Below are 16717 nucleotides of genomic sequence, written 5' to 3' on the forward strand. Positions count from 1 at the left end.
TAATAATGCCTCATAAAAAATAAACACTAAATTTCAATAAAAAACAGATTTGATTTTTTTAAAGAAACTTGAAGTTATCACGCAACTTTTGAAAAACAGTTCAGGATGGAGAATGAAAGTCAAATTTTGATGGATGGATTTTGGTTTAATTTCTTATTTGAACATTTTTCAAAAAAACTGCATTCTAATGATTTTAAAAGCTTCAGACAGTGATTTAAAATCAAAAAACTCTTGATAATTAACATTCTTAATGCATCGGCTTTCGAGTAATTTTGAATTTTAAATACACGTTTTCTTAATATGTGAATGGTTTTCCAGCAAAAACTATAAGGCCATTGAAATTTCTGATCATTGATATACAATTCATTCTTTGACAACAGGACGATTGGACGAACGGTTCTCAAGATAGAATTGAAATGTTTCTAATGATATATTCATTTAATAATTAAAAAAATTGATTTTCATTTCTCCATCCTAGATTATTTTTTAAAAGTTGCGTTATAACTTCAAGTTTCTTACAACAAAAATAAAAAAAAAACAACCCTTTTTTTCAATTGAATTTAGTGTTTATTTCCATTTTTTAATCCATTTTTTTTCTTTATCAGTTATTATCAATTCTCTACAACTCATTCTCAGACAGTTTCTGAGCTACAATGCTTCGAATAAAACCTACGTCAAAATGCATACGCTCTTTCAGAAAATAACTCATAGGTCTAAAAAATTTCTTCATTTGTAAAAACGCTCAGTTTGCTAAGTCACATACGTGTGCAAAGTTTCATTCAAATTTAAAATGGTCAATATCCGACCATAGGTCATTTCGTGCGATTTCGCTCAATACGTAAACATACAAGCAAAACATTGAATTTAGATTGTGATCGTAGAAGCGATTATATTGGTGTTACGGTATTACGATCTGGTAACTAGGCCAGTTGCCATGAACAATGTTGGAATTAATGATCGAGAACTTAGTACTTATTCTGCGCACACGTTGCGGAACAATAGATCCCAAGATTTCACTGTTTTCTTTATCACACCGGCTTTCGGACTATAAGAGTCGCGCAAGTAACAAATAAATTACACTGATATATTGAGTAATGATATGATAATAAACGAATTAATCGAGATTGAATTGATCGATTGACTACATTTCACGCACAAGCCATACTGGCATTGAATTCTATCTGATTCATTTTCAGATAAGTGTAATCAGATCCTGACAGTCATTTTTAATTGACAATTATCAGGTTATAGTGACGCTTTGATCCGTCGCTTTCAACGGAAAAGCTTTTATATCATTCTAAAGCTCTTCGTGAGTCAAATGAAAATTACTCGGAAGCTCTTGCTTTGGTTTTGACAACTGGATCGCTAGAAAATGATACAAATTCGTTTCAATTGAAAGAGAAGATTATCACCATCACTCTCACATGACGATTCTCAATTGAAAATGAGCGCTAACGGAGATAGGGGGCTTCCATACAGTACTTCGTGCAAATATATAGAAGAGGGAGAAAAGAAAACCGTTACGGTATGCAACGGAGGACATCAAACCCAGTTTCACAATCCGAAGGGGTTACGCAGCGCCAGTGATCAACAGCGAAAAAAAACCGAAATATTGATCGGAACTTGCGTGACGTATTTATTGGATGCCATTGCCGTTTTCTCTGCGGCTTGCGATATTAGAAAACTATCGTCAAATGACGCGATATGGCACTAGTTTCAGTTTAGACGTTGAAGGAAATGAAAGAGTCTCTCTCTCCGTCAATTGAAATAGTCATCAGTTTCGTTTGAAACCAGCTAGCTGGCATCTCTATTTTATTTGCTTTGCTTCATCGCAGCTAACATCGCAGCGGATCCACGATTTGCGGGCCCCACTGACATATGCTATTTTAAGCGTATGAAAAGTGGTGGTGATATGCTATCTTGCCAGCTAGCTGTTTGAAACGATCCGATGAACAATAGACGGGAAAGAGCCAAAGAAGTGATTCGATGCCAGCAACCGAAAGGAACCAAGTGAAAATGAACCTGTTCGAATCGAAATGACAGCGCGAAATAATCAGTTTCATTGTTTTGTTTCGAAAATGTTGAGCCCTGAGTGCAATTCCCAGAGGGATGGCAACATGCTATCTCTTTCTATGTTGAATGAGTGAAAAGTCTTTCCGGCTAAAGTGAAAAGTATATGGAACTTTCAATGGGCGCTCGCCTCGGGGCTTTATTTTTAAATAAAACCCCGATATGTTGCCTACTGTCCAACGAGTAGAGTTTGGATAGGGCGGCCATCCCCTTGGCAATTCCACACAAAAAAACAAGCAACGATTGTCATCGGCCATTTTTTTATCTAGATCAAAATTTACACAGATGTTCCTATTAGAGATCATCAGAGGGAGAGACAAGCGATGAAAAAACCGCTGATTTGGCAACTAGGTTTTACATATCAGAGGTGCCAGATCTCTTCTCAAAGCGCAATGTTCACTAACTTTTTTATTCGGCTCGTATAACTGATGGTGACGGTGGAAGTCCTGGTTTGATTGATTGATTTCTTTTGAAGAGGCTCTAACCCCAAACGGTCTTTCGTCCCTTGGAAGTCCTGGGAAATAATAAAGTGCATCACAAAAACCGTGAAGGTGTTAAATTTTATGTTTATGTTTATTTTATATACTTTCATCATTATTCTGTAGACCACACAAAGGGTTTGTGAACCACCAGTTAAAAGTCACTGTGATGAAGCAACTTTGGAGCATTCTCGATTCATGTTTTAGCAATAAAACATGAAAAACGTGTAAAAATAAATATATTCTTTATTAAACCTTATTGCAATACCTTTCAATGTGTTACCTTTCTTGTTCGTTTGGCTCAAATTTTGACATGTTCGTTTGGCTCACAACACTCTCTTCGCATTTCCCTCTGAGTATTGCTAGTTTCTATGGGCTGAAGTTGCCATGTTGTGTTGTTAATGTTTTTTCAATCACAACTAATTTGTGAAAAGGGCTTATGTAAAAAGCGTTTTGATAATTGCACAACTATTTATAGCCAGGATCCTTCAATTGATCAGTGCACTGACTGCAGTGTAACGGCTTTGGCAAAGTTGTGTCTTTCCGAAAAACAAAAATCTGAAAGTACTGTGAAAAAAAATTTTTTGACATAAAATATAGAAAAAAAAATTAAAAACATCTCAAAAAGCTCATTTAAAAAAAAAATATTTCTTTTTATAAAGCCTATAAGCAATAAGGCTAAAAATAAGTCAAATTTTCGAACATAATAAAAATATTTGAGCCAGCCAGTTTATTAAAATTGTAGACAATAATCTTGTTCTCCCAAAAAATGTGCATCGTAATACAAGAAAGACAAAAAGTGAGAAAAAACACAAAAATATAATTATAAATTAAATCTCTCAAAAAAACCCATTCACCCAGTTTTAAAACCTTTTATTTTTTCTACGAAAACTACACTATGTTAGCTGAAAATTGGAGCTTGAAAAAATATAAGATGATAAAGTAAAAATTTTGAAAAAAAATAAAAGAAACTGTTTTTACAGTGTATATTTTTTGGAAGGGCAAAATTATTATCTTCAACTTTACTGAAGCCAATTTATTATATTTTTTATTGAATTCTATTTAATATACATTTTGCTTAGTATATCGATCATTTCAAACTACCCTGTGTTGCTACCAAAAGGGGCTCGTGTGGCTCCATACATTTTCCATCTACCACTCATACATTTTTCATCTACCACTCATTGATTCTGGTACCAGCGTTTCTGGTACCCACTTTTTGGTTGGTTTGCTCTAAAATAAATGAAATAGAGTAAACGTCCCATAATTGTCGGTAGATTTATACTCGAATATATATCGTTTTAGATGGAAAAAACAAGAACTCAACGTTTGTTTTCAGTACAATGTGCACTTTAAATGAATAACATAGGTTTTGTAAGCATTTTGCAAATTACAGTAAGCAAATTTTAACGCCGTGATCAATTTATGATTGGTAGGCAAAATGTTGTCGTTAATAGTCCCCTGGTTACTACACTACGAGAAACGTCAAAATAAATCATACCTATAAACAAACACCTCGTAAAGGAGAGATCTGTAGTCGCAAGGGTACAGATAGGGTAACCAAATGTGCAGATTTGTGTGCAAAATGCAAATTTTTAGAGTCCGTGCGCAGATTTTTAATGAATCGCAGATATTTGCAGTTTTTCCGTGCAGATTTTTGTCAAAGTGTTCTTATATTCTCGCAGATTTTCACAAAATGTGTGCTGATTTTTACAGACTACCGCCTGTGCGAGCGAATTTTTTTTTTTTTTTTGAATCACGTAGATTTTTTTCAGATTTCAGGCCGATTTTTCCGGTTTTTCAAGTAGACATTTTTCAGAAACATCTGGCATCTCTGGTTGGAGTCTGCTTTGTAGGGATGGGCGATACTGACAAAAGTATCGATACTTTGTTATCGCGATACTTCAATGAGCTTCAATACCAGGTATCGGAGTATCGGTTGAAGGAGTATCGATTATCGATGCTTCGATGGTATCGGTATCAGTCCTACAATTTTTTTTCAAAAATCGTCGTTTAGAAAGTATCGATACTGGTACTCATTTCTCGCGATGAGTATCGATGCCAAAATACTCGATAGAGCTTTCTGACAGCTCAGTCACGCACACTAAACTCGGATTGTTTGCCTCATAAATGACTCTTGCTTAACTCTACCGGGGTTAAGCAAATGGAAAATTATAGTCTTTTTTGAGTTGCTCGGTACTGGAAATCAAATACTTATTTTGTAGGATACTATCCGTAAACAAATCACACAATTCGCGTAGGAATAAATTAAGTTTCAAGTCAGTGAAAGAAAATGAAAATTCCGCAATCAATGCAGGCATTTTGACAGCACATTGCTGGTCTTATTTTCAATCCGACTTATACGGTGTAAAACTTTAAGTGAATCAATTTTTGGTAAAATACTTCTACAATTCCACTGTAAGACAGAGATAGAATCCTTCATATACGCAGATGAATTAGGCATCGAAGGACATAATTGCTGCAAGGAGGGGCCATTGGGCAGTCAACTGCTCCAAAAATAATCTAACTGTTGGGAGAAGTACTGTGAGGAAATTTTTTATTGGATCAGGTATATTGAAGTTTTCGAAAATCCAGTCAACGATGTTGGAAAAATTCACCAATTCAGAGTTTATTTGATTATCTGGATGTGCAAAAGGAACAACTGTTGTTTTAGATGTTCCAGGAAGTGCTGGAAATTCCTTCTGGGACTTTAAATTTGCAAGCCCAGGATGAGTTTGCTTCGGCTTTTACGCAGCACTTTTAAATTTGTTCGTATTATTCATTCCATCTTGAGAAACCTTAGGGCCTTCTTGGGAAGCTTAGGGGAGGAAAGATTTTTGCTCTTCCTAGACTTCCCAAGACAGGCAAAAGAAGTTCCCTCTAGTGGTTCGTCAGAGTCGGTTTCATCTGAAGACAACAGATCAAAGGGGTTCGATGTTATGGTAGAAGTGGTCACTGTCTTCTTAAAAATCTCAGTGTAAGAATGCTTTGAGCACTCCTCAAGAAACCGTTTGATTTTATCTCTGCGTTGCATGTACACCGGGCATGCGGAAAGCTCATCCAGATTTTCCCCGCAGTGAATACACTTTTCAGCGTTTACACTGCAAGATTCTTCCGCATGAGTCTCCCCACACTTGCCACACCGTGCCTTATTGCAGCAGTAGGCAGCTGTATGGCCTAACTGCTTGCAATTAGTGCAATTCATAACACGGGGCACATACAAACGCACAGGCATACGAACCTGGTTGATCGAAACGTGGCTAGGAAGTGCAGATCCGGCAAACGTAACGCGAAACGAGTCTGACGGAGTCTATACTTTTTTACCGGAGACGAGCGACATGGACCGTAATTGCTTAACATCCAATACTTTCACCTCGGTAGTGGATTTTTTGAAGCAGCCGACGCCGCTTCCCAGAATACACTCAACAGTCAGACTCGAATCGGGTATCACACCGTCGATCTCCACGTCTCGTGCAGGTACATACACGCGATACTCGCGTGTAAAGGGCTCGGAGCGAGCTATATCGTTGGCCTGATCCAGATCACTACACGGAGCTTTTTTGGTCTGACTTTTGCGATTTCTGTCACGGCCTTGTATCGTGACGTCAGATCTTTCGCGATTTGTAATGTGTTCAGCGATTTTCCTCCTGGTTTGGGCCTCATGTAAAGGACCAGTGGACCCGTTGATCCGTCTGGGTAAAGCCTGGGACGAGGATTGACTAAAGCAGGGACAGAGGGGGGGTGAACAGGAGGGACAGGGTCGGGTGGGTTTGGAGACGGGGGATCGGGGGCTAAGGGATCCACATCCAATGCGCTCAAACTACCACAACAGTACAGTGGCAAAGAATCACGTATCTATTCTTCTTTGTTGTCTTCAATAGCACAATCACCGAGTCTTTCGGTGCTGGAACGGGCAGCTTCGCAGCGACAAAGCTGTAGCACAATAACAGGATGACCTTCACTGCGGATTATCAGTTTGTCTCCACACCGCACTTCGCACTCTCTGAAACACGACCGAGTAAGCAATGCTTTTTTCGACCTCTTCCACACAGTAGCAATTTTATAGCGAGACAATCACTTTATGCGTCTGTTTTCGTCGAGCGTTCGGGACGGAATGCCTCAGGAGTTACTACAGTAATCACCCGATTATATCACTCCCCGATTTTGTCTGTCCCCGATTATATCGCCGTTTCCACCCGATTTCATCATCATATAATATTTCATTTAAAAAAAATTCGGGGTGAACTGATTTTCTATTTAGGTTCAATATTTCAGTACTTTTACACAACTTTGTGTAAAATAACATTATTCTGGATATAGTTTATGTTGGAAACTCAACCATTGCACAGTGTTTCATATTGCCGTTTTCATTCGATAAATTAGATAGTGATTCAACTGTTAACTACAGAGCAGTTCCACAAAGAATGGCCCAGTTCTATTATTTTTTTTTTAAATTGTCATTTTTGGTTTGCCTGAAACTTTGCATAGACGTTTCTATAGACAAAATATGCCATTTTGTGCTATTGGTTTAATTTATTGGAACACGACTCATTTTTGAGAAGCTATTAAAAATGATATTTTGAGAAGGTATTGATGATTATAAATATTTTTAGAGCCAAAACGGTTTGTTTGATCGGTGTGACGGTTTGTCTTCGGCAAAGTTGTAGATAATAATTTTGCCTTTTCGAATAATAATTTATTATTATTTTTCGGCCCCAATATGTTGTCTTTTTTTCATTTGATCAATCTTAGCTTGAAAAATTGTTTGTTTTTATTCAATACCAATTATTTTATCCCCCATATATTCGGATATTTATTGCTTGTGAGCGGTAGAGCATAACGCTCCCGCAAAAATGGACAACATGCAGGTAGAACTTTTCCTAAATGTGGAAACAAATGGGGAGGATATTGAAATCTCCCCCATCAATTCCCCTCTACCATCCCCTTTATCTAGCCCTGTATCAAGGGTACCGGCGAAAAGCATACCCAGATGCCGCGAAAGGTCCGTTCGTAGTTTTCTTTAGGCCTATAAAGAAGCCTCTTAACATAATTCAAATTGGCAAGGACCTGGCAAAACAGTTTTCGGACGTAATCGAATTTACAAAGGTTAGAGTTGTCGTGAGTAGCTTGAAGCAAGCAAACGCAATTGCTAGCTACGAGCACCTCACGAGAGAGTACTGCGTGTACATCCCTGCCAAGGACGTTGAAATCGACGGTGTGGTTTCCGAGGGGAATCTCACTGTTGATGACATTTTGCGTCACGGGGTTGGCTGTTTTAAGAACCCCCTGATTCAAAATGTAAAGATACTTGAATGCAAGCAATTGCATTCAGTATCCATCGAAGAAGGGAAGAAGAAATTCCTCCCTTCGGATTCCTTCCGGATAACATTCGCCGGATCCGCACTGCCGAGTTACATCTCTTTGGGCAGGGTTTGTCTGCCTGTACGCCTGTTTGTACCGCGGGTCATGCATTACCAAAACTGCAAGCAGTTAGGTCATACAGCCACCTACTGCTGCAATAAGGCACGCTGCAGCAAGTGCGGAGGCAATCATGCTGAGACCGCTTGCAGTAAGGATACTGAAAAGTGTCTATATTGCGAGGGAGCTCGGCATGTCCCGCGTATGAACAGCGCGAGAAAAAAATTAAGCGTTCCCTCAAGGAACAATCAAAGCGTTTTTTGCAGAAATTAAGAGGGCTGAGCCACCCTCGACAGGAAACATGAGGGTATATCTGACGATCCCATCGAAGGGTGTTCTTATGCCATGATAGAAGGATCTAGTAAAAGAAGAATTATTAACACTCCTAATTTTTCTCACAAAGGTCGTAAGATAACCCTTAGCGGACTGGCCAATAAGCCAACACAAAAAGGAAGCGGTGAAGAAAAACCGAAGCATTTACCTCCCGGGTTTAATTTCAATTCAAACCAGGAGTACCCACCGCTTCCTAGGGCACCAAAAACCTCTCGTGTACCCATTTCTCGATCAGAAAATAGAAAAGAAATTAGGTTCATAAAATTCTCTGATACTGTGGATTGGATATTTAAAACATTCAACATACCAGATTCCCTTCAAAATATTCTTCTTGCCCTTCTCTCTACAGTGAATATTTTTTTGAAGCAACTAGCAGCAACTTGGCCCCTCTGGCGCTCTGTGAAACCTTTCTCAATTCAAACGATCAACTCAATTTCCACGATTTCAACATAATTCGTCGAGATCGAGACTCACACGATGGAGGGGTACTCTTAGGTATCAAAAAGTGCTCTTCTTTTTTTAAGACCTCCCCTCGTTCTCGAATATTGAAGTCGTTGCCATTCAAACGAGCATGAATGGAAAATACCGATGCGTTGCTTCGTTATATATCCCTCCATCCGCGCGGATTGAACAGAGGCAACTTACTAATATAGCAGAGTTACTTCCCGCGCCTTTTTTGATATTGGGAGATTTTAACTCCCACTGTTCGCTATGGGGGTCGCTGTAGGACGACAACCGATCTTCTTTAATTTGCAACTTGATCGACGACTTCAATATGACACTTTTGAATACTGGGGAAGCGACACACCTAATCCTCCAGCACGTGAAAACGTGCTTGACCTATCCCTTTCCTCGACATCACTAACGTTAGATTGCCAGTGGAAAGTAATCAATGATTCCCACGGTAGTGATCATCTTCCAATCGTCTCAATTGCTAATGGTTCAACTCCCCCGGGTCCAATCAATATTTCATACGACCTTACACGTAATATTGATTGGAAGTCTTATGAGACGATTATTGCGGAATCCATCGAATTCTACGAGGAACTTCCTCCGGAGGAAGAATCCGCGCTCCTTTTTGGCTTAATCATCGACACCGCGACGTAAGCTCAGACGAAACCGATACCCGGGGTAACGATTAGACGGCGTCCTCCTATTAAATGGTGGGACAAAGAGTGCTCTGAACTGTACGCGCAAAGGTCCTCGGCGTATAAAGACTACCGAAAATACGGCTCTGTTAATCTGCTTCGAAGGTATGAGGTACTGGACAGGCAGATGAAGAGCTTAATGAAATGAAAAAACGCGGATACTCCAATGTCGCATTTTTAGTACTCTCTTGGGATCATCGAAACTCTGCCCATAGACCACTACTTTCATCTTCACAGACAATCTCAGTGCCATTGAGGCTCTGCGATCGATTTAGACTGTGACGCACACCCCGTATTTCCTAGGGAAAATACGTCGGTTTTTAAGTGCTTTAACAGATAAAAACTATCAGGTTACCTTAGCGTGGGTTCCTTCTCATTGTTCCATCCCAGGCAATGAAAGGGCTGACTCTTTGGTTAAGGTGGGTGTGATTGATGGCGATATTTATAATAGACCAATTGCTTATAATGAATTTTGTAGCCTTTTGCGTCAGAAAACACTCAATAGTTGGCAATTATCATGGAATTCAGATGAACTGGGACGGTGGCTACATTCCATTTTTCCTAAGGTATCGACGAAAGCATGGTTCAAGGGGTTGGATGTCAGTCGGGACTTCATTCGCGTGATGCCCAGACTTATGTCCAACCACTATACATTAAACACGCACCTCTTTCGTATAGGGCTTGTAGACAGTAATCCCTGCGTTTGTGGCAATGGCTACCATGACATCGAGCATGCTGTTTGGTCGTGTACCGAATACTGTGGTGTTAGGTCCGAGGAAAACAACCGAACGTACCCGTTAGAGACATTTTGGGAAGCGGTGATCTCCAGTACATGACACAGCTATACGGGTTTATAAAAATGCTGGCATTAAAATTTGAAACTTTGTTATCTATATGTTGAATTACAATTCCCGTTACAAGCTGAAAGAGCTGATACACCATGCTGGAGACACTAAAACGAAAACTCGGCATCTTCATGTTTACGCAGACACCTCAGACCAAAACTGCTCAAATAGAACATCACTGCTTTGCCACGTACAAATGAATACATTCTGTAAATTAAAATAGTTAAAATTAAAATTGTAACTTCCCTCCTCTCACCTTAAGTCCCCACTAGCTCGTCGTCGGCCGCGAGAAAAAAATGTGCCTCCCTCCTTTCCCTGCTAATCTAGAATTAATAGAAAATGTACTTGGCTCAGTTAAAAAAAAAATTGTCAAATAACATAAATTGTCAAATTAATTATTTTGAACTCAAAAAACTCGTCTTTTGATATTGATAAATTGGTGATCAATCCACCTAAAAGTGAAATAGAAAATTTACCTTTTTATCAGATTGAGATAGACGCATGGTGTCTTCAGCAAAGTTTGAGGTGATCTGAAAACAAGAAACTTTGCCGAAGAGTTCATGTTTCTATCTTTTGCATGTTATGACTCATAAGCCATATTAAGTTTCCCAAATGTTTGCAAAGAATTGTTATGTTTTTTCTAAAAGAATAAACAAGCAATTTTACATATTTTTATATTATTTTATATATTTTTGCCTTTCTCCTAGAAAGGTATAGCAATCACTTGCAAAACCGAAAGTATAAAAGTGCTCCAAAGGGCCGAATGGCATATATCACTCGACTCAGCTCGAAGAGCTGAGCATTTTCTGTATGTGTGTGTGTGTGTGTGTGTATGTGTGTGTGTGTATGTGTGTGTGTGTATGTGCAGATTTTTATTCTCACTCACTTTGCTCAGAGATGGCTGGACCGATTTTCATGAAATTAATTGCAAATGAAAGGTCTTATTACCCCAAAAGACCCTATTGAATTTTATTGTAATCGGATTTTTAGTTTAGAGGTAATGTTTAAAAATGTGAAAATCCTAAAACATCAATATCTTAGAAAATACACAACCGATTTGAACAAAATTGGTCTCAAAAGAACGAGCTACCTAGAAAAGACTTAAATTTTGAATTTCATAAAGATTGTGGTTCAAAAGTTATGAAGAGAAACGTGTTCTGAAGACTGTTTAATCTCACTCATGTTTCTCAGAGATGGATGTGCCGATTTTCATAAAATCAGTGTCAAATGGAAGGTCTAGTTGCCCCATAAGACCCTATTGATTTGTTTTGCAATCGGACTATTACTTTGCCTGTTATATTTAAAAATGTGAAATCCAGCTATGCAAAGGAAAATATTCCGAAGACTACTTGGACTCACTCACTTTTCTCAGAGATGGCCGACCCGATTTCCACAAAATTAGTGTCAAATGAATTGTCTAGCTGCCTCAGAAGAACCTGTTGAATTTTACTGTAATCGAACTGTAACTTCATTTGTAATGTGCCGACTTGTGAAAATCACGAAACTTCATTATCTCAGAAACTACACAACCGGTTTGATTATTATTATCAGATGAGCGGGCTAGTTAAGGGTTAACTGATGAATTATGATTGAACACGTGGTTTCAAAGTTTGGCTGCCCTACACGTTCCCATTTCATTTGATTATAATCGAACTTAAGCAACCGTTATGTATTAAATTGTTAATAAAACAACGAAAGTCTATTATCTCAAAGATTACATGACTTATTTGAACATAACTAGTGTCATACGAACGAGTCATCTCTCAAACTTACAAATATGAAACTTCATAACAATTTGATATGTGGCTCAAAAGTTATGGAAAGAAGAGAAATTCAAAGACTATTTGAAACTATACCTGCTTTGATCGATATATGTGGCCTCAACATAATTTAAATGTGGTGTCTTACTATTTGAACGTTCCAAGTTCATTGATTCCTTGAGGTTTGTTTGAAGTCTGCAAATGCACGACGAATCGGCCATAGGATATGATCAAAGTCAAAAGACAAATCGTTTGAAATGATTGGTTTTATTGAAATGACAACATTCTCGTTTTTTGGCTTCTGTACATCGCCTTAATTCTGAATATATTCATATTGGGTGGTATTCTGTCATTATCAGCAGACTTTCTGGCATCAATCTGAAACCGAAAATACCCATATTGGGAGGTATTTTTGGTTGTTTTCCAGAAACTAAAAGTGGTCGTCTTCAAATTCAAAATAGTGTCCAGGGTCAATGTTTGGTTTCTATGCATCATCACGTTTACGGAAATATCCATATTGAGTATTATTCGGTCATTTCCGACTGTTGCCTATAAGTTGCCATTTAGCAATTCAAAATGGTGCCTGAGGTCAATTGTTAGCTCCTTGCATCATTCTGGTTCCAGAGATACTCATATTGGATAGTATTTGTTTATTTTAGGCTGTTTTTCACAAACCGGTAGTCGCCATCTTGGATTTCAAAATGGTATTTAGGATACTGGTTAGAGAAAAACTCATATTGGGTGATATTTGGTCACTTTGGACTGTTTTTCAGAAGCCGAAAGTCGTCATTATGGACTTTAAAATTGCCTGTGAAATCATATTCTGTCATCTTGGCGTAATTCTGGTTCCGAAAACATTCATATTGAATGGTATTTGGTCATTTCCGGCTGTTTGCCAGACACCGGAAGTCACCATCTTAAAATTCAAGATTGTGTCTGTGATCAATTTTTAGCTTCTGTGCATCTTTCTGGTTCCAGAAATACTAACATTTAATGGGAATCGTCCATTTCAGGCTGTTTTCCAGAAACCGGAAGTTGCCATCTTACAATTCAAAATGTTGTCTGAAGTCGATTTGTGGCTCCAGTGCATAATTATGGTTCCGGAAATACCCATATTGGATGGTATTTGGTTATTGGCCGCTGTTTTTCCGACACCGGAAGTCGCCATTTTGGATTTCATCATGGCATTTGGAGACAATTTCTGGATTTTAAACGGCATACTGGTTAAAGAAAAACTCATATTGGGTGGTATTTGGTCATTTTCTGCTGTTTTCAGAAACCGGAAGTCGCCATCTTAGAATTTAAAATGCTATCTGTGGTCGAATTTAGCTCCTGTGTATTATTCTAGATCCGGATATTATTATATTGGGTGGAAAACGGCCATTTTCGGCTGTTTTCCAGAAACCGGAAGTTGCCATCTTACAATCCAAAATGTTGTCTGAGGTCGATTATGGAACATATTTGTTACCACTAAAAACATTCACCTGCCAATATGGTTCCATTTAGTTGATTAGTTCGCGAGATGTGCAGAAATTTGTGAAGAAACATGTACTTCCAGAAGAGGGAGGGACGTCAAACCATTATGGACATATTTGTTACCTCTAAAAACATTCACATACCAAATTTGGTTGTATTTTCTTGATTGGTTCTTGAGCTGTGCGAAATTTGTGTTTCATTTTCATGGGATCCCTCCCTTATAGAAGAGGGAGTAGGGTTTCAAAGCATTATGTACATATTTGTTACCACTAAAAACATTTACCTTCCAAATTTTGTTCCATTTGGTTGATTAGTTCTCGAGATGTGCACAAATTTGTGTTTCATCCAACTGTTATGAGCATATTAGTTACCCCTTAAAACATCCACCTGCCAACTTCGGTTTCATTTGCTTGGTTTGTTCTTGAGTTGTGCAGAAACTTATGTTTCATTTGTATGGGACCCCTCCCTCCAGAAGAGGGAGGGGTCTCAAACTATCATAGGAACCTTTATCGGCACCAAAAACCCCTACATACAAATTTTCACGTCGATCGGTTCGATAGTTTTCGAGCCTATATGGATCAAACAGACTGACAGACCGGACTACATTTTTATATGTATAGATTACAACTTCAATATTTTAGAACCTAAAGAGTGAATATACATTTATTGGATTGAAGCGTTCATGTAAATCTATTTTTACAAATAAAAGTTTAAATGAGAAAGACTGGGTCTGACCGCTAGGTGGATTAATTTAGGTTCCATAAACTGGAAGTCGTAAATTCGGATTTCAAAATGAAGTATGGAGTTGATTAGGTAATGTTTGTCCCTTTTAGACTGGTTTCCAGAAACCGGAAGCTACTGTCTAGAAATTTAAAATGCCGTCTGAAGATGATTTCTGGCCTCTGGGTATCATACCGCTTCTCCAAATCGTATTGGATGATAATTGTCACTTTAGGCTGTTGATCGGAAACTGTCGCCATCTTCGCCACAGAAATACCCAGATTAGGCAGTTTATTTGGTCATCTGGTTTAAAAATGGGTTTGAGATCGGATTCTAGCCACTGGGTATAATCCAGATTTCAAGAACCCATATTGATTGGTATTTGACCATTCATTGGATGCCCCTCAAAAACGATCAGTAATATCAACTGCGTTAAAAAATTTCATTTTCACTGATAAGATCATTGAAATTAATGTATAAGGAACAACATTTAATTATACATTATTTGAAACTTACTGACTAACGTTGACTTAAAGAATCTGAATATTTATACGCAGTGTATGAGTACAAATCGATTATACCACGATCAAAAACAAAATCGCGTGATATAGTTGAAAGAGTTTAATGTTATTTGCATGTATATGTGTTAATTTATGTTCATATGTTATATTTTAAATGTTCGGTATAGTTGTGCTGTTGGCTACCAAAAATTTGTTCAAGCAGAAGTTATCAAGGTGTATTTTTCAAATGTTGGGGTAAATCTATTTTAACAAATAATAAGTTCGAATTTGAAAGGCTGGGTCTCACCGCTAGGTGGATTAATTTAGGTTTTTTTTTATAAGATTAGATTGTTTGTAGTAACCTTAATCGCTGACTTTACGTATTAAATTATTAAATTAACATCTTCCAAAACAAAATTGTGATAAAAAAACCGATTTTATCACTTGCCCTATTTTATCACCCCAAACATCATCAGGGGGTGATACAATCGGGTGATCACTGTATAATAAAACCCATAGCGATATTGTTTGAACATATCATAAAATCATCATAAACTGTAAACTATTTCTTACGGACTTAGGGATTGGTGTACATCTTTACTGGCGGTATGTGGTGACCTGAGTTCGATTTTTACCGTTAAGGTGCCGCAACAATGCATATTAAAGTGATGAAGAATATTCGAAGCCATTTTAAAATCAATAATTACCAAAACTGTAAAAACTATCGTTTACTGACTCGATTGAATCAAAGTAGGAAAGTAGACAGAGCTACAACTATTACAGAACATTTTCTGTCTCACAAGATACTAATCAGTGTACCCAGAATACAAACTATAATATAAATAAATTACACATTTCGAAAGGAAAAAAATGGTATGTGCATTTTTGGCACTTCGTTTCCGAATAATACTCAATCTTAAACTAAATGTTCAATAACATTCAAGAGTTTTATTTGGCTAGCTGCCAATATCAACTCTTGAGAGAACGGGAGGTACATACAAATTTCTCTCATTTGAAAATATTGAGCGCAACTTTGTTTGAAACATTGATTCTCTCATGACTTGGACTTCTCTTCTCATTATTGACGTTTTTTTTAAATGTGAAAAGTGTGGGAAAGCGCAATGCAGTTCATTTGAAAGTTACTGCCAAGTCGGAAATGCTTGTGAGCTTTTTATCTTTCTTCCCGAATGATTTTGATCTGCGTGATTTAATTATGTCCAGCAAATTATATACGCCCAATATAGTCGTGTACTGCACTTCTCGCCAAAATTGTGAATATATTGTATTATACCACAAACCAAATTTACAAAAGTGATGTTGCAGTGCAGATTTTTTTAAAGGTTGTCGAATAGTGCCGCATGAGAACACGAGAGCGTAAAAGTGTTTGAATTGTTCGAGCGCAACTGTATGTTATCTGGAATTTTGCAGTCAACTTATCAAAATATGTGAAGCGTGATTAATGACACTGTGTTCTTGTATATACAATTCAGATTGTAATAATACTCACAAGACAATGAACATTAGTATTATTTTTTTTAAATCATTTATCGTATATATGAAATTTATTAACAGCCAAAAAAAAACTTTAACTATTGTGAAATCTAACAGTAATTTTTTTTTTTTTTGAAAATATAGTGCTAAGAGGTAAATAAAAGTTCTGTTTGCATAGTGGCATTTAGCTGTTTTGTTTGAACTAGCGTTGTTGAGTATCAACATCAGTCATGAAACTTTCCAAGCGATTTCGCTCAAACTTAGTTGTAGATTTGCACCGAAATTGCTATTTCTATAGCTTTCCAACGTGTTTGGCTACAGTAATGTTAAGACTGTCTGAAATTTATTTTATCCACTATAATTGGTTAGTGTCGTTTCATTGATTTTCTGGTATCGGTGAAATATTTGAATTAAAAGTGTGTAGTTTATTTATTGTCAGGAAACAGTTAAGTTATATTCAATAAAAACTGGTGTTAA

The 16717-nt window shown here is 37.5% G+C and overlaps 1 protein-coding gene across 1 annotated transcript in view; it reads left to right on the plus strand.

The window, feature by feature from the left end:
• LOC129723049 (voltage-gated potassium channel subunit beta-2) overlaps nt 1-16717 on the plus strand; it is a 138929-nt gene that overhangs the window by 87794 nt on the left and 34418 nt on the right. The gene's annotated exons all lie outside the window — the stretch shown is intronic.

Source organism: Wyeomyia smithii, chromosome 2 (assembly GCF_029784165.1).
Source record: "Wyeomyia smithii strain HCP4-BCI-WySm-NY-G18 chromosome 2, ASM2978416v1, whole genome shotgun sequence".
NCBI lineage: Eukaryota > Metazoa > Arthropoda > Insecta > Diptera > Culicidae > Wyeomyia > Wyeomyia smithii.